General features: G+C 40.9%; 1 protein-coding gene and 1 non-coding gene across 8 annotated transcripts in view; both read right to left on the bottom strand.

Annotated features, from left to right (window-relative positions):
• The window catches only part of ELAVL2 (ELAV like RNA binding protein 2), a 154,777-nt gene that overhangs the window by 57,677 nt on the left and 77,328 nt on the right, over nucleotides 1-19,772 (bottom strand). The gene's annotated exons all lie outside the window — the stretch shown is intronic.
• Nucleotides 6,267-6,373, bottom strand: LOC113448052 (U6 spliceosomal RNA). Its single transcript, XR_003375692.1, has one exon. It is a non-coding gene; the product is annotated as a U6 spliceosomal RNA (small nuclear RNA).

Here is a 19,772-nt window from a genome sequence, read left to right as displayed (position 1 = left end):
AAATAAAGACCATGCCACCATATTTCGTTTTTAATTTGGTCCTCCTTATTCTCTGCATTTTGAAAAAAAATTATGAACATAATAGATATCTCTGAGAGAAGCGGCACCTGAATGGAGTGAGGCCTATGCAATTAAGAGACCAAAGTCAAATTAGACCATTACTTTCCACGTGGAATTGCCAGCAATTCAAGGAATAATGTGTCCTTAATGAGCTAGTTACATTTCAAGATAGTCTATGCGTTTGCCTGTTAAGTCACTGCTACATCTTTAGTAAACGCAAAGTCAGGAAACGAATCTACTCTTACATCTAAGCACCATTCATGCTATACTTGTAAGTTTTTACATTAGCCCGTACCTGCTGAATCTCCGCCAATGGAACTCAATGAAACTCCAATAACAAATATGAAATGTTAAGTGTTATTTGGACTTTCATCCATTTAAATCTATTAGGATTATTCAATGGGATTTTGAGAGAGAAGAAAAGGCACATTCAAGGAGTTTATACTGAAAGAACAAAAGTTGGTTCTGTTATCAAAAACCTCCACTGAATAAAACAGCTTCATTAAAGGAAAAGATAAAAGGCATATAAGACATCACATAGCATCTTTGAGATTCTACCATTATATTGCCCATTGCTTTTGGTAAATGCCCAGTGTTTACATCAATATAACATTGGGGTTTTGCATCGGAAAAAGCTGTAATATGCATTTTTTGTTTGTATTGGTCTTGTTTGGGGGATGTGTATGTGCACATATACTCACATTCCCTGATCTCTTCCAATTTGAAATCCACGGCCATAATTGGAACTATTTAACAGATGTTAAGTTTTGAAGAAACTGATGAATAACCAAAAAAATCCTGTTTGTTAACAGAACCAACTTAATACTTTGTTCATGTTGTTGAAACACTTGAAATCTCTGACAGTCTTCATAATATTTTTTATTTCAGATCATCACTAAAAATGGAAAAGGACATGGTGTCAACATTTGAAGGCGCTTTGTATAGCTCTCTTTTATCTCTAATAAAATCTCATTTTTTTTCTGAAATTGAAAAAGTCAAAACTAGTGAAGTTTATAATTGTGAGTTTTAACTCTGGCCTACTAACGCAAAGGCACTTTTATGTGGCATACGGTTAAAAACCAGAACAAAGCCTGAATCGGTTTAATGAGAAAGAACATCATGTGGGAGGGAAAAACACATATCACAAACAAAACTAACAGTGCACATCCTATCAATTGCACTGTATCCCTTCTTGCTCCAAGTCTTCAGCTATAACACAGTGAAAAGCAGGAAGGTAAAAGAAAAAGCGGCCAAGCCAAGCATTTGGAAGAAATGCTTCATAAAGTTTCTTCATAAACTATGGCAAGAAGAACTAAAGCTTCACTTCTATTTTGCAGCTTTAAAGCAACTGCATCCTATGGAAGGCTTAGTGGTTTTCTGCAAGCATGTTATTTATGGTCACACTTACTGATCCAGCCCAATTTGCAGTGCATACCTGATAGAAGAAGATGCTTTAATATTTAAAAGGGAATCATTTCTTTTAAATATTTTTCATGACCCCAGAAAAATAAGAGTTTGGATTCTTAAGAGATGCCACCTTGACATAATCTCTCTGCTCATCAAGCAGGACAACTTTATTCTCTTATGAAAAAATGAAGCAATTGAACCTGCGTATCTTCTAGAGTAGAATCAGCCGTGCCATGCTCAAGCCGCAGGAATTATCCATAGAAAATTAATTATTATTGCCATCTATATCTAGTATATGCAGATCAGAATGCTAAGTGGATGACTTTAGCTATAAAGAAAACAAATGTGCTTTTCAATCAACTCTCAACGGACTACTTATTTTATCAAACTGGACTAGTAAAATGAAACCACAAAGTTAAATGGTGTCTTAATTCTATTTGTTGGGGTTGAGCAGCCAAACCATTCTACTTAGTAACAGGGACTTCTGTATGTGTCCCAAGGCCATTTCCAATGCAAAATGGGATAGACTTATCATGTTGCAACCAACTGCGGTTAACTTGCCACAAAACACGAACCACCATACTATGTGACTTATTGTACAACTCCCAATAACTTATACTGAGTTGTTGGGAGTTGAGCAGCGTAAAAAAATAATAATCACAATCATGTTGATGTCAAAGATTCCTTTATAGTCTAGGATATAGTAAGATGGTGCTGAAATCCCTTGAGAAGGTATTAGCCTTCAAAATCTGCTCTAGAAAAGACTCTAGAGATGCTGTGTCAACCTTCTCAAGACAAGCCTGAGCAAGAAGAAACAACTAAATCTTTGCTGTAACTCAGGAATGGTCACCATTACAGACAGCTATTTAGGTTGTAGTGGTCTCTTTTTTCCAGGCCTTCCCCTAAGTAACAAAGCTTTGACTTCGCTTTTATCACGTTCATTTGTTGATCTCCACTGCATGGATACATTCTCTGCGCTGCTGCTCTGAGGATTTTTTTCTAACAGAATGCTATAATAAAGCGCTAAGTAGAACTGTCCATCTTAGCAATAGCACATATATACTTATATACCACTTCACGATGCTTTACAGTCCTAAGCAGTTTACAGAGTCAGAATATTGTCCCCAACAATCTGGGTCCTCATTTTACCAACCTCCTAAGGATGGAAGGCTGAATCAAGCTTGAGCCGGTAAGACTCGAACTGCCGACAGTCGGCAGAATTAGCCTGCACTACTGCCTTCTAACCACTGTGCTACCACAGCTCTATCCATCTGTAATCTTGCAATTATACAGGATGGAACTTTGGCAATTTCCAGGTGTGTGAACTTCAAATCCCTGAATTCCACAGCCAACATGATAATGATAGCTGTGGCACCAGACCCATTGCATGTTACTGAATGTATGAATGGTACACCACTAAAGAGTTTCTATCCATGCAAATTAATTTCCTCTGTGCATAAAAAGTCACGATTCCACAAGCAACCAACATGAAGAAAAATCCCTACAAAGTGATTTAGTAATAATTCAGTGAGGAATGAAAAGGGGTGTTGGTACTAACCTGACACACCCTTTTTCTGTCAGCTGTGAAGAGCATCCATTGTTTGGGATGATGCTTCTGTCGCTCATCTGATAGGCTGGGCTTTAATTGAGAGGACGTTCCTCCTCCTCCACGGGACTCCTCCCTAGTGTCCCCAGTTTTGGCGAAGTTGAACTGATGAAATATTTCTTCTCCATCACCCTTTCTAATACTTGGCTGGAATAGCATCCCACCAGACGAATAAGGGTGGGGATGGATGCTTTTCACAGTTCACAGAGAAAGGGCGTGTCAGGTAAGTACCAACGCCCTTTCTTCTCCAGATGAGCTGTTCAGAGCATCCATTGTTTGGGATATACCAAAGCTTGGCATGTCTATGTGAGGGCTTCCATCTGGTTTGGATTCCCCTTTTTCTTGGTCCCTATGGGCCCTTTGTAGCACTCTGTCAAAGGCAGCCTCCATAGAGGCGAAGACATCATTCTAATAGTTTCTAAATAAAAGGCGATGGTGAGACCCATGTTGTCGCCTTGTAAATTTCCTCTATTGGCACTTGTGGCCCATGTTGTCAACATCGCAGCGCTCCAGGTCGAATGAGCAGTGATACCCCTGGGTATAGGAAGAGATTGTGTCTCATAGGATTTGGGAATTGTGCTCTCAGCCACTTATTGGTCATTGAGGAAGAGGTCTTGTACCCAATGGTGGGTGGTTGAAAAGAAACGAAGAGAACTTTTGTTTCCTAACACACATTGTGCGGTTGAAATATATACAGAAAGCTCACCTTACATCTAGATTGTGGCATTGTCGTGCCAGGTTTTATGTCGGTTTCAGACAAACGTACAGGAGTATCAGTTCCTATGGTCTGTGGAAACCCAAATTTATCTATGGGTAAAAGATGGATCTGGACTAAGGATCACTCTGTCTGTGTGAAAAATACAGAGCTCCTGTCTAACTGACAAGGCTACTAGATCCAAGATGTAACTGGCCGATGTAATGGCAACCAAGAGAACCACCTTGTACTTTAGGAATGGAGACTCATAGTCTACATGGGCTCAAAGGGAGTTTTCTTGAGTGCGGTAAGGACCTTGTTGAGGTCCCACATGTGATATCAATGCACTACAGGAGGCCGTAAAATTGTAGCCCCACGCAAGAAACTTGCATATGCATGGGTGATGAGAAATGGACTGCAAGTCTCTCCTAGTGATGACTGATGCTAAGGCCTCTGCTTTGCCTGTTTATATGAACAAGATAATAATGAAATGTCATTTAAATAACACTGCCATCTAACAGGTGTTCCCCTGAGATGGACAGCCAGAGCCATCAGAACCTTTGTAAGAACCTTGGGCAGATGACAACCCAAAGGACAGTGCAACGCATTCAAAACGTTGAGTATTCTAACAAAAACTAAGAGGTTTGCTATGTGAGGATCTAATTGGAATGTGGGGATGGGCCTCCATTAAGTCAATGGAGGGTAGAAAGTCGCCCCTTCTGAAACTCAGAAGTATGGAGTTCATTATACTCATCTTAAGCCTCCTATAAACTAGGGACCGATTAAGTGATTTTAAAACTAAAATTGCCCCTGCTGATCTAGTGCCACAGGTCGGTTGCCTGGATCTCCAATAAATGAACAATAGCTGTCTCCATCATGCCCCCTTTAACAGGATCCCCGGAGAAAGGACAAGTAATGCAAAGGTTCCGCAGAGAGGATGGAAATTCTATAGCCAGGCCTAATCTTCTGATACCTCTAACCCAGGAAACAGAGGTAGAGGCATCCCATCTGTCCGTGAAAGGCTTGAGCCTTCCACCAATAGGGGCACAGTCGTGAGGCCTATGTTGTGCCTCGGAAACCTCTATTTCATGTTCCTGAAGAGATTCTTTTGCTCTGCCCTCCCCTTCAGTATCTATCTCCAGATCAGAAACTATCCGACTGTTGGTGATTCATGCGTCCAGACGGTCCCTGGAGTCTGGAGAGAAAAAGTCCCCGGTAGAGGGAACGAAGGAACTCTCCAAAAAGCTGGGAAGGACTATTTTGGGGTCTATGAAAAGAGAGGAACTTATTTTCTGCTTCTAGTCTCTATCAGAGATAGGTCAGGGGCACCACCAACCAAATTATCTCCCTATATTGGGGAGGAAGCAAGCTTCCATTAGTTATCTGCTTGCCAATGTCTGAAGCCACAGCAGTAGGTGAGGAGTAACCTGAGATGCCCTGGCTCGAGCAGATAATTTAATAGAGTTTTGCGGCGTTCTTGTGCGCCCTGATATTGGAATTTGAGATAATTTCCCTCAGATGCCGGAGCTACCTGAGAGACAATCTAGTAAAAAAAAAGGGATGCGGCCGACTCCACTCTGATGGCCCACACATCAGATCGACATGCCCTACATGGAGACAACTCGACCCTGTATATCCTTTAACTTGAGAGCCTCTTCTGCTTCCGTTGGAATTGCAGAGGAGGAGGAGAATTGCCATTATTGTTTTATTTACTATCGTGGTGATGAGAAATTTAGCAGAATCAGAAAACCAAATTAAAATTTTTCTATCATATCCTGTAAGAGGGGCATACGCCACTGAAGAGACCCCTTGTTTCTGGATGAAGTCCAAGAACCTCTGTGGGACAGTTATGACTTCCTCTTACATTATTGGTTGGGAGAAGATTAAATTGTCTGAACCCCCACTTACAGTAATGATTGTTGGGCTGAGAGGATTGGAATATCAAGGCAGGCAGTAGGTGGTTTTTTTTTTTTTTTTTTTTTTTGAAACAACAGACTTGAAAAAAGTCTGAGGGTGAAACAGTCCTGAAGGTCGGTGGTCTGGCTTAATGCCTGACATGCCCCCTTTTTTTAGGAGATCCGCCTCTGACAGATTTTGGTCACTGTTGTGAGTAGACCCTTCCTCAACCTGTTCCATCTGGTCTCTAGTTCTCCCTCCTCCTGTGCATCATGTGAATGTGTAACTGGATTATATAATACTCCTCTGAAGGACTGCTGGTAATGAGGGTCCGTTCTGCATAGTAATTAAATCGAGTTAGAATCGAGGTCAGATTGTGGAGGCTGCCTAGCCATCAACTTCTACTGTACCCCAGTTGCGCCTCTTCAAATTGCCATGTTCCTTCAGGTCTCCAATTTGTCAGGGGTATCCTCTGGGAGGAGGAATTCTGGTGTGGTCCCACAACTGTCTGTCAAGCAAGTAGCGCTGCTGAAGGCCTGGGTTGAACCGGTCCCTCTGAGGCTCTCCTGGATGGCATTGAGAGATGCAAGGATGGAGGCAAGGTGAAATATGGAACACTTCACAAATTTGCGTGTCATCCTTGCGCAGGGGCCATGCTAATCTTCTCTGTATCATTCCAATTTTAGTATATGTGCTGCCGAAGCGAGCACTCTGGAACTGGGACCAGCCTGGCTGGGGAAGAGGACTGAGACTTCTGTTCAACCTCCCTCATACATTTTTTTTTAAAGATATGCTTATCTTTTAAAAAGATAGGGCGTCTCTTGGCATCATTTGTTGCCTTAGAGGTCTCTCTAGGACGTTTTGACCTACTTTGAGTTGGTTTATTGTCCTCTGGAGGTATTTTTGGTTGCCCTTGAAGATTCTGACCTAAAGCCCACGAGGTGAAATATCTATATCTATATAGCTATATGTGTATGTGATATTAATGTAATATTGACTGGTCCAGAGGCCTGATGTAAACAGAGGCAGGGAATCCTCTTGATATTTGCTCCCCCCCCCTTTTTTGGGGGTAAATTCAATTTGTTATTATGTTATTATTCATAATATTGATATCATTAATATTATATTATTGATAATATTACTGTTATATCTGTGCACAGCTACTAACATAAATTGTTGTTCTGTTACCAAACTCATAATTAGATGACTGAATATGGAATCAAATTGTGAAGCCAAATAGAGAACACCTTTCAGGACCTGTATTGCAATTGGGTGATCCTGCAGTCACTGGTGCTCAACAGCTTCCTGCCCAGGCGGACACGGGCCTTGGCGCTCGCTGTTACCCTGCTGCTATATTCTGTGAGGGCTGTCAACTTAAAAAGGAAGCCTGATAGAAAGAGGTCCGCATAAATGTCCCCTGGATCCTCACAGAGATCCTTGTGAGGGGAAGTTGCCTCTCAACAGATAATGCCATGGAATTCTTATAAACAAAATGATGCCGGCGTTGTTTTAGTCATCAAGATATAGCATCAACCACCACCTCTTATTGTGAGCCGATGCAAATCTAACTAGAATTTGAGCAGGAGAACACTGAGTCCTCTGGCTCCACCCGATCAATAGCCCTTGCTTCTTCTATATACCTTGTGGGAGTATATCTGAAACTACAGAATCTCCTGTGGAGAGATACCTGAGGGTAAGGATGCTCTGTCCTGCTTAATGACCGGAAGGAGCGCTCTGTTTTTGGCCAGAGCATTATGCTGCATCCCTGCAGAGATACATTGGCTTATTGCCAATTCCATCCACAGTCTCATCTTTGCGGGGATCTTTTCCAGTAAGTCATCATCTTGACAGAATCTGGCCGCTGTTGGAGCAATGTGGCCACAGACGCACTTTGTGTCACTTGTACTGATCTAGATGGGCTACCTGATCATGTGCAGCTGCGCTGTGTCTGGATTACACAGACAGATCCAGGGGTGGTTGCAGAGGGGGATTGGAGCCAAAGTAGGCCTGGAGGAGATGAGGTTTGAGAATTTTCTTCATCCTCCCACATGAACTTCTTCATGTACTTTTCTAGTACCTTATGGTGCTTGTTAGTGTCTTTTTCTGCTGCTTAGAAGGTACCCTTTAAAATGCTTCAATTTGTTTTGAGAATTTGACATGGCTCTTGAGCTACTGCCGCTTGCCATTGTGACTGCTTATTAAATATTACTGTTAATGAGGCTGAAATGTTGGGCGGTTGGCCCAGGAGCCTGAACCAGCAATGGCCAGGGAACCCTAAAACTATGCGCCCTAGTTTTGTATAATCTTATGTAAGAATATTGAATTCCTATTCTTGTTCCTATTCTTGTTATTATTTTGTTATTAATATTATTTCCGAATTAGCCAAATTTGGAACACCTCATAGGCCTAGAAAGGAGGAATTGTTGAAATAAGATGTAGGCCTGCGACAGCTTCCTGCAGAGGCGGACACGAGCCTTGGTGCTCGCTGTGATGCTGCTGTTTAATTCTGTGAGGGCATAAGGCAACAGTTTCCTCCTTAATGAATAAGGGTCCAAAATAGAATAATTATATCTGAATATCTATATACATACATACATACATATATACATACATGCATGCATGCATGCATACATATACACATTAGGGTGATTTCCCCCGGGTTCCAGGAAGGAGACCCCTGCTTGGGGAAAGAAAAGCCTCTCATAGTTCCAGAAATAAAATGCAGATCACTACCACATGGTTAGTGAGTCTGCAATGGCGCCAGCCATTATCTCTTTAGGTGCGTAATGAGTTAAATAGGCTCAGCAGCACTTCCATACCTTGTGGTGAGTTGATACTGCAGAGTTTTCCCTTGAATGAAAAGGCGCGGTGGGGCAGATGGGCGCTGATGCCCCCACCCCAGACGGTGTTCCCAGGGGAGAGAAAGAAACCTTGGACCCTTTTAAAATGGAGCCTCTCCCATTGGGTGCGGGCAGCGGCGATCGTAGCAGCTCGGCTTGAAAAGATGGTAATGGTACGGGTTAAGAAATGTGAGTTGTTAGCCATGCGGCTGAGGTGTTATCGCCTCCGATCGTCCTGGGGGCGAGAGATCATTATCTGAAGCTAAGGTGAGCTCCCTCGGCTTGAGGGAGCTGCTTGACTCATTGAAACTAAAAGCCTTAAAGGATTTGTTTAGAGTTTAAAAGCAAACCTTTTTGTTGTCTCCTTTTGAAGCCTTTGCTATTCTGGCCAAGGGAAAGGAAATTAAGCTGCCTATATCCACAAAGGCTGAGCAAAAAACTGGGGACGCTAGGGAGGAGTCCCGTGGAGGAGGAGCATCCTCTCAGTTAAAGCCCAGCCTATCAGATGAGCGACAGAAGCATCACCCCAAACAATGGATGCTCTGAACAGCTTATCTGGAGAATGTACAGTACTTCTACTTTTCCACTCTTATAATAATAGCCAGCAGATGGCTAGGCCGAAGGAACTGGTGTGTGCGTGCATGTGAAGAGGAGAAACAAACCCAAGCCTTCATGTCAGCTTTTGTATTTGTGAAAAATACTATATCTTGTTTGTATTTGCAACTCAAAGTCCAAACAATTGCTAGAAGACTGCCAGTCTTCAGTAGCGTGCCATTCACCATTACTAAATCAGTCTTGCAAAGACATATCCCATATCCCAAGGAAAATACACTTGTACCTGTCCCTCGGCAGGTAAGAACAGTGAACTGTGAAGAATTTTCTAGTAGATAGCAGGAAGTAAATCTTACTATCAGCAACTTATCATTCAGAAATCTGCTTTAATTAGTTATGCTCTATGGTTTGTTCAGAGTTAACTAACATGCCATATAAGGATTCGATCATATGCTGCACTAAGCTATGGTTTATTTCCAAGTACAGGCATTGTTCAGTGCTTCAAGGTTAATATACTAATATTTACAGAAACAGGGAGAAAGAAGAAAGTTAATTATCGAATTTTATCAATCCTCTAAATCCTCTGCATGAAAAAAGCATGAAAATTTTTTTTTAGATGGCTATATACTGCATATTAAGAAAACAGGTTATTGTCAAAGTATTGATATCCTTTGTAGGGGGGAAAAAAGATTTCACCCAAGATGTTATGGTATCAGAATTTGAAATGAGAAAAAAGACACTTTAAGCAACAGAACTGAGTTTTCCCCTTGTCATATCATTTACTTAAATAATGGTGGTGCCAATTTATTAACACCACCATCAAATCAATCAATCAACAAATCCAAAATACAGTGAAAGCTTAATTCGTTTCCAGCAGATATTGGGTAGTAAATTAGCTCCCTCTAGTGGTTTATGTAAGTAACCCATTCAAAACAAAAATCGACAGGTTTCTTTACAACAGAGATGGAGATTTCTTGTTACATAAAATTTAGACTCATCCGTTTTGGAGAAAATGTAAAAAAAACATGTTTTACAAAGAGAAAAATATTTTGAAACAATTTATAACACTTAGCTTATTTATAGCACTCTATTCCCTTCGTATCTTTTATAAAGATACACTTATTTACAAATTAGCAGTTTCTGACTATTCTAAGATAGTGCTTCCTAATTTTTTTCCTTCATTATCCAAAACGATTTTCAGGGTTCAGCAAACAGCTGAAAGGTTGTTTTTAAAGGTAAGACTGGAAAATCTTACTTTCACATGTAGGTGTTTGCAAATAACCTCTCCAGTTCCCACAAGATGTTCCTTGAGAATTGTTAAATCAGAAAGATTCCACAGATTCTTTTCTTCAAATAACATTTTGCATTGACTGTTATTCTAAGTTAGATCATTAACCTAAACTGGGTCATGTGTTGTTACCCAAAGAAAAACCACTTTTATCCAATTTTGGATCATTTATTACCCAGGTTTGGGAAGCACTAATCTAAATAGTTTATAATATTTAAAAAAAAACTGGAATAAAATAAAAGGAAGAGATCATATTTACAAAGTTAAGAATGTCTCAGGGACTGGACAGTATTTAAATGTATCTAAACACAATATCTACATGGACATAAAGCTGTTTACATGGAACCAGAGTTTATACAATACATATCTATCACTAGAGTAAACATTTGAAAAGGACAAGAAGGCTGCAAAACATAATAAGTCAAAGAAATTAAAGTGATGGAAGATAAGAGCTAAATTTGGTTCATGTGAGCAATATCGATAATAAACTTACACCTTTTTATCTCTACCAACCATTCTTTTTTCCACCACATTTCTATGTTCCTTCCTACAATGCCTTCCTTCCATTTTTTCATTTTAAGAATCTTACCTAGGCACAATTTTTCCTCTTCCATTTGACCCATTCATTCTTTCATGTACTTGTTTTGTGATTTGTGACATTCATTCTCTCTGTATGACTAAACCATTTCAGCATTCAATCACATTCAATCAGCATCTGTTTTTGGTCCGACCAAAACACCACTGTAATGTCACTGCAAGCATTCCTGGTGCACCGATGACTAAATATAATGCATAATCTAGTAGACATCACTTGTTTTTGTCTTGTTCTTTCTTTGGTCAATGTTGAACTACTCATTAAGCATTTTGCTTTTTCCCTTGCATGCTTTACTTTCTTCATATCCTATCTTTCTCACATTTTTCAAGTGCATTTTCATATAAAACATGTTACAGTACAAGTCGATGCACTGTGTCTATCATAAGCTTCCTCTACATCATTAAATGTACAATAAACTTGATTTCTCACATTCATACATTTCTCAATGATCTGCAGAAGAATAACATCTGGTCTCTATTTTTCTTTTATTACTTTGCATAATTTTTTTTTTAAAATGAATTCCATCTGGATAGCTCTCTTCACAAACTTTGAAAACAATATAAATCATTCTGCATTTTCTTTCTGTCTTTTAATCTTCACCATTCCTCAATCTCTTTGACTATATTCTTTACCATTATCTTCTATGATACCACTTAGAATACAATCTTATCTTCCTTGTTAGTCGCAAATATTCTCTTGCATACATTTTCTCATTCACAGCCTCATTTCATCATTGTCCATGTATCCTGTTTCACTCTTCCCATTAACATAGCTTCCCATGCCACGATTTTGCTCTACAATTCTTTCCACTGTGCGTTTTCTTCCACATCCTTCCCCACCCCCCTTACATCCACTTTCCATTCATTGTCTTTGGGACACTGATCTATCTTTTTAATAGTTTTTTCTATATACAATTCACAAATTCTATTCCTTCAGTCTTATTGTTTTCACCTAGAACAGGGATGTCAAACTCAGGGCATCACGTCATCACGTGACATGACTTTTTCCCCCTTCGCTAAACTGGAGGCGGAGTTAGAGATGTTAAACTCGCGGCCCACAGGCCAGTGCGTGATGTGTGTGGCCCGTGGGCCACGAGTTTACCACCCCTGACCTAGAATGTATTCTTATTTTTACTTTTCTTCCATGTCCATTTTCCCAAGCTCCACTCGATACTATCAAAAAAATTTCTCTCTTACACTCAACACCTATCACCCCCATGCGTCCTTCACTGTTTCCATTTTATCATAAAATGAAATCAATCTTAAAACATACATTCCAAACAAAGGTAACTTTTTCTGCACAAATATTTACCAGTCACCATTTTCATTCACACTGGGATTTCTAAATGATTCAATCACTTTTTATGAACTCTCTTATTTTATTCATGTCATTTAACAGAAGAATCCCATTACCTTCCCTGATCACATTTTGTTGTACATTTTTCTTGAAAATGTATCTCTCATTCTTCTTTATCAGCATTCAGGGGAATCATCATTTTAGCCATTGTCTATCCACTGCAGGATGAAGTATGAAGTGGAATATGCATCTACTAATAACGTGCAGATTTCTATATTAAAATGCCCTCAGATTAATCTGCATATACCAACTTATGTCTTCTAACACACTTTTTACTCACTGATTCATAACTAAACTTAGCCCTTCAGTTCTGTGCATATATTAACTCCATCTTCATTCAGAATTATTAAATCTTTCCCATTTCTGTTAATTTCAGATATACAACATAATTTCTGGATTTTTTTTCTTTAGCTTATTTCCTAAGCTTTACCATTTATTCATCTTGTGTCACATAATAATCTTTCATATGATTATCATGAAATGTGCCTAGAGTATTGACCTCACCACTAACACTTTCACTTTTTAGTGTGGGGGGGTAGAGTAGGTTACTAGCCATAGTTGTACCTATGTCATGTTGCATTTCTTGTTAAGAGAATGGGTAGTTATGACTCATTCTTGCCGATATGCCATAAACATAACCAAAGCTCATATTATTCCAAGCATGTTCATCCTGTTCTTTGTAAGCAGTATCTCTAATCCCGTAACAGCATGTGTGAATGACCTTGGGAGACAGAGTGAGATCCAGCCAATGAAATGGTCAAATAAAAGGCAACTTAGCTTGCAGTAGAAATATGGACAAGGCTTAGGCAAGAGACTTGGAAGAAATCCTCCCTACTTCTTGGGCTGTAAAGGGGATGGAGGAAAGAAATATTTCAGACTTGCAAGATTCTGTTAATGTAACATTATAATAAAGCAGAAGTAGTTCATTTAGACAGGTTTCCTGTCTGGCCTACATAGCAATAGCGTTTAGACTTATATTCCACTTCATTGTGCTGTTCAGCACTCTTAAGCGGTTTACAGAATCAACATATTGCCCCTGACAATCTGGGTCCTCATTTTACCGACCTCAAAGGATAGAAGGCTGAATCAACCTTGAGCCACTCAGAATCAAACTCCAGGCTATGGGCAGAGTCAGCTTGAAATACTGCATTCTAATCACTGCGCCACCACGGCTACTACATAATAAGGCTAACAAATCTAGAAATTATTTTTCTAACCAGGACAGCGTGTCTTGCATTCCACTGACTTGGAGATATACATAATGGAGATTGATACACTGAGAAAGCAGAATTTTTCCCTTTTTTTCAACATTTCATCCAGAATTAAGTTTGGCAATTCTCTAAATAAATGGCCCAAAATGTGACATTCCTGAATAAGGTATTTCTTAGTGTAACCTCTTTGGCTATTGGAAAAATAAAATATTAACCTCTATACACTCAGCATTTTAATATACATAATCATACTGGAAAACATGATGCCACACTAAAAAGACTGAAACCTAAGATATTATTAAATATTCTTCTGTTATGGACCCAGGATTATGAAACAGCCTCCCTATAGACACTAGAGTTGCATATAGTCTGACAGCCTTTCAGAAGCATTGAAAATCAAATTATTCCAGAGGGCCTTTGGTGTGTGAATGTTTTCTTGCTGGTGATTGCTATTGTAAGATTGATATAATTATGACTTCCATATTAATCATCCATTCTGGATGTTATAGGTTGTTCATCACATACATTTTATTGTAATAGCTGTAGATGCTGTTCCTAGTTTATATATATTTATATTTAATATGTATGTATGTATGTATGTATGTATATATATGTATGTATGTATGTAACAGAAATAGAAGTGTGTGTGTGTGTGTGTGTGTGTGTGTGTGTGTGTGTGTACAAATAGCAGCGTATATACATATACATATAGACCAGAGGTGGTATTCAGTTCTCACCAGTTCTGGAACAGAAATTTAGAGTAGTTCAGAGAATCAGCAAATACCACCTCTGACTGGCCCCACCCCCATCTATTCTCTCCATCCCGAGTCCCAGCTGATTGGCTGTGTCTTCTTTTGTTGCCCTGCATAGGAGAACAGAGCTGGAAAGCAGGTTAGTGGGGTGGGGAGGGAATAGATTTTTGCAGTAACCTTCCCCTGCCACACCCACCAAGCCACACCCAAGCTACACCACGCCCACCAAACCGGTAGCAAAAAAATTGAACCACACCAGATATATACATATATATATATATGCACACACACATGTGTGTGTGCCTGCTTCTATTTGTGTTATACTGAGAACATTTTGAACTGTTACCCATAAGCCGACATGAATCTAAAAAAGCACTGACATTTTTAAGAAGTTGGCAGAGCATCCCTTCACTCCCTAAGTGTAAATAGACAAGAGACCAGCAGAAAATTATATTGTTATCCGTTTATCCCCTATTCAGAACACATTGTATTCATTTACTCACATATATTACTCCATTGCCCTTGTTATTAGTAACACACACCCACACGCAATCAAAACAGTTCACTTCCTACATTCAGACCTGAAGATTTCCAAAAATGTTGCCTAGTTTCCCCTAAATCCCTATTAGCATTTACTTTAAAGGGTCTTATGTGTAATCTCAACTAGGCTGGCTCATTTTTCTTCAACTTTTCTTCATTACATTGCTTCGTTATGCATTACACATTTTATTATATTGCTTCTTACTTTTTAAAGGAAGCAGAATAAGCTCCACATTGTAGGACACTATAAAATGAATCCTCCTAGCTAGGGAGCAGCATCAAAGATTCCACCACCAATATAGGTAGTCCTTGACTTACAACCATTTGTTTAGTGACAATTCAAAGGTCCAACGGCACCGGAGGTCATGTGATCACCTTTTGCAACTTTCTGGCAATGGGGGACCCAGATTTACTTAACAACCTTATTACTAAGTTGACAACTGAAGTGATTTACTTAACAAATGTGGCAAGAAAGGTTGTAAAATGGGGCAAAGTTCACTTAACAACTGTCTCACTCAGCATCAGAAAATTTCCGCTCAATTGTGGTTGTCGAGGACTACCTATACAACAACGTCAGTAAAAGAGAACTCCACAGAAATCGGCAAATAAAGCTTACATGATTCTCAAACCTACCGTGTTTCTCCAACAATACGGCCTCCACCAACAGGAAGGCCCAGCATGTTTTTTTGGCATAAAATCAAATTAAGCTCCTCCCCTCAAATTTAGGCCTATTTTAAAACATGCAAAATAAGGGGGAAGGGCGGGGGGACTTGCTGTTAGGAGCGCCCCGTGGGCAGCAATTCCTCGCCACCAGCTGCTCCTAACGGGCGATCATGGCGAAGCACGGAGAGATCCCTACTCCCACCAAACGCCTTTGCTGCAGACCCAAAACCTTTGGCACCCGCCGCTGTTGCTTTCCCTTCTGCCCATTCCGCCGCCATGTTTGGAGCTGCGGCTTCCGTGTTTGGAGTGCCGCCGCCTTTGGAGCTCCAAACAGCGGCAGTGCTCCAAACACGGAAGCGGCAGCTCCAAACATGATGGCGGTGCTCCAAATGCGGAAGCGGCAGCTCCAAATGTGGAAGCGGCAGCTCCAAACATGACGGCAGGCGATCTTTTTATTTTGGTCCGCGTGAAGTTCAGAGCGAGCAAGAGAGGGAAGACTGCGATGCCTCCATCCGAGATGGCAACCTCACTAGTGGATCACAATGTGGCTGGAAGCCTGAATTGGCGGGAAACGATGGCAATCTTTTTGGAGCGAGAGGAAAGGGAGAGAAGAGTTGCAAGGCGTAATTTGCAGGAGGAAGTGGGTGTACCCCATGGCAGGGAGACCAAGGAAGAAGGGCTGGTAGGCAAAGGAGAGCGTCCCGTAGCTCGGGAAGCAGCCTAGAGACGTGCCCAGGAAGAGGCGCAGATGCTGCCTTGTAGTCCCCAAGCCAACTGCGTGCGCTGCCTTTAGTTATGTGCGCTCCGCGCTTTGGGCATCTCCGTGTGATCGTGACCCTGTCCTTTCCACCAGGCGCCCTTGCTGCTTTCTGGCTCTTTAGCAACCGGCTTCGTGTTTCTGCAAGGAGATAATTCCTTGTAGATATTGACAAGATATTGTGATCCACTAGTGAGGTTGCCATCTCGGATGGAGGCATCGCAGTCTCTCTCTCATGCTCACTCTGAACTTCGCACAGACCAAAATAAAAAGATCGCCCGCCGTCACGTTTGGAGCTGCCGCTTCCACATTTGGAGCTGCTGCCGCCATTTGGAGCTCCAAACAGCGGCAGTGCTCCAAACACGGAAGCGGCAGCTCCAAACGTGGCGGCGGAATGGGCAGAAGGGAAAGCAACAGCGGTGTATGCCAAAGGTGTCTGCAGCAAAGGTGGGAGTAGGGAGCTCTCTGTGCTTCGCCATGATCACCCATTAGGAGCGGCTGGTGGCGAGGATGCAAGGGGGGGAATTAAGTCACCCCCGAAAAGACGGCCTAGCCGTTTTTTCAGCGCTCAAAAAAAAAAGGCCCAGCCTTATTATGTGAGAAACATGGTATTTTGCAGTTGCCCAGAGGATCTCCAGTTGTGAGTACCTCCAACTTGTTATTCAGGGATTGAGGGGCTTAGGGGAAATAAATGATGCCCAATAATTCCCTCAACAACAGTCCTTTTTCTCCATTAAGGAGCTTCCTTCCCTCAGAATGATGCTATAGAGCACTGCACACCAGAACAACTAGACACAAGAACTGGTTTTTCCCGAACACCATCACTCTGCTGAACAAATAATTCCCTCAACACCGTTCAGCTGTTACAAAGTCTGCACTACTATTATTATTAACCTTCTCATCACTCCTTATCACCCATCCCCTCCCACTTTTGACTGTATGACTATAACTTTGTTACTTGCATCCTTATGATGTATATTGACTGTTTCCTAGTATGATTTGATTGCTTATTGTACCCTATGACTATTATTGTCGCACCTTATGATTCTCGACTCTTGACGAATGTATCTTTTCTTTTATGTATACTGACAGCATTTACACCAAGACAAATTCCTTGTGTGCCCAATCACACTTGGCCAATAAAGTATTCTATCTATCTATCTATCTATCTATCTATCTATCTATCTATCTATCCATCCATCCATCCATCCATCTTTAAGAACAAGATGGAAGACTTTTGATTATACAAAAGAAATAGAACAAAGCTATGCAGACAGCAACTCGGTTATCTATAGCAAGATCTCTATCTCAGGCCTTGTTCTTTCTAGTGGATTAGGATTACAATATTCAGAAAACTGGTTAGAATTTCTAGATGATGGAACCCCCAAAATACAGAGGATACCAGGTTAATGAAGGATATTTTAAAGCTCAGAATAATCTCTAGGATTTAGATCCTGAAACAAGATTTTTCAGGACAGATGCTCTACTACAGGGGTGTCAAACTCAAGGCCTGGGGGCTGGCTCTGGCTCACAGGGTGCTTAGATCTGGCCCATGGGGCCACCCTGGAAATAGCGAAGGATTGGCCCATGGAGCTTCTGCTAATGAAAACGGATCTCGCAAGGGCCACGAGACCCTCCTGAGCTCCATTTTCGCTGGCAGAGGGTTGCAAGAGGCCATTGAAGCCAAAAGTGGAGCTCGGGAGCTGTTTTCCCTGGCAGAGCGCTTCAGCCACCACAGGCACCCATGAGTAACATCAGGCTGGCCACACCCACCCTGGCCACACCCACCCCAGTCCCCCAAGGTCAAAATCAACGCTGATGCGGCCCTCAATGAAATCAAGTTTGACAACCCTGCTCTACTACAATATTATGAAATACACTTTTGTGGAATTAAAAAAATATTCATAATAAAGTAAACATGCTTAAGAACATTTCAGAGAACCATAAAACAATTAATTATACTTATCTTAATTACAAAACACAAAAAGGTTCCAAGCCAATTACATTAATGTTATTCCTATTCCTCTAACTAATAAGTTTTTTTTTAACTAGACTAATTTATTCCTTGAAGAGCTGTCAACATTTACTTGATTGGAAGTAGGTATTTTGATCTTTAATTAATATTAATGTAACGTTTCATTCATTGTGGTTGGGTTTTTTTTAGGCTGAGGTGATTTTAAAATGAAGTATCAAGATAAAGTATCAAGCTTGGTGGACTTAGTGGAGGAAAGTAATCACTCCAATTCTCAAAGTCTTCCCCACTTCAAAAACATGTCACAGGGCAATGATGGCTAACCTTTTTGTCATCGCGTGCCAAAAGTGCATGCGTGCGCTTACGAGAGCACGCACACATGCCTGCACCCATAATACAATGCATGCACTCCCCCGACCCCCCTGCGCATGTGTGGCAGATACCTGAAAATCATCTGGCTGGTGGGAGCCGCATGCGCATGTACAGTGGAACTGAGCTGAAGCGACAGCTCAAGTGCCCACAGAGATGGCTCTCTGTACCACTTCCGGTACACATGCCATAGGCTTGCCATCCTGGTCATCGGGAGACTGAAGTAAAATAGAGACCACCATGCTATCAACTTCATTGTAGCTGCTAAAACAATTCTCTCCTACCAAAAAAAGGAGGGAAGCATTGTTGCTTTTTAAGGGGAAAAAAATAAGTTCTTATTTGGGGATTAAACTTTGATGTCAGGCGAGAGGTAGACCAGATAGGAAACATGACCAGATAAGCTTTGTTTTTTTTTTTCAAGGTTACATTAACAAAATCTTGCAAGTCTGAAAGTACTTGTCTCTGTCACGTTTCCTTTAAAGCTCCCACATTCTATCCAATCCACATTGGTCTTGCAGGTTAAGTTGCCTTTTATCAAGATCGGGAATGTCAAACTTGCGTCATCACGACAGGATCATGTGACCTATTGGGACTTTCCCCCCCCTTTGCTAAACCAGGTGTTGGCGTGGCCAGTGCGTGATGCATCCAGCCCATGGGCCACGAGTTTGACAGCCCTGATCTAAATGTTTTTATGGGTTGTCTTTCATTGCCCTGTTTCGCCAGGTCATTGCCACATACCATGACACTTGTGGAAGATCCTCTCTCCCTCCCATAGGCCCTCTATTCTTTTAGCCTTCTGGAAGGCCATCAAGACCTGCCTTTTAAAACCAAGCACTGGGGTAAATTGCTGGAGCCTTGGAGGGCTGTGGATGTATCCCAGGGAAATGAGTTAGTGCTGGATGTTTCTCTGTTGTTGTTGTTGTGAGCCACCCAGAATTGAACTGTAAGAACGGATGATATGGAAATATTTTAAATAAAGGAATAAATATTACCATATATACTGGGAGGTAAGCCAAGGAGTTGAAGGACAAAAACACACCATAAATATTGTATTTGGCTTATCCATGAATATACATACCTTAGTTTTTCCCCTCAGCTTTTTAAAAATACCTATACTCATATATATTCAATTATAAGCAACCTAATAAGCCAACCCCTAAAATGGTCATGTTTTAATTTTCACAATTTTTCATATTTTAATTAACATTTTGAAG

Source organism: Pseudonaja textilis, chromosome 2 (assembly GCF_049901715.1).
Source record: "Pseudonaja textilis isolate UNSWEBS1 chromosome 2, rPseTex1.2, whole genome shotgun sequence".
Taxonomy (NCBI): Eukaryota; Metazoa; Chordata; class Lepidosauria; order Squamata; family Elapidae; genus Pseudonaja; species Pseudonaja textilis.
Note: the sequence above shows the minus strand (reverse complement) of the source record. Positions and strands in the feature narration are given on the sequence as shown.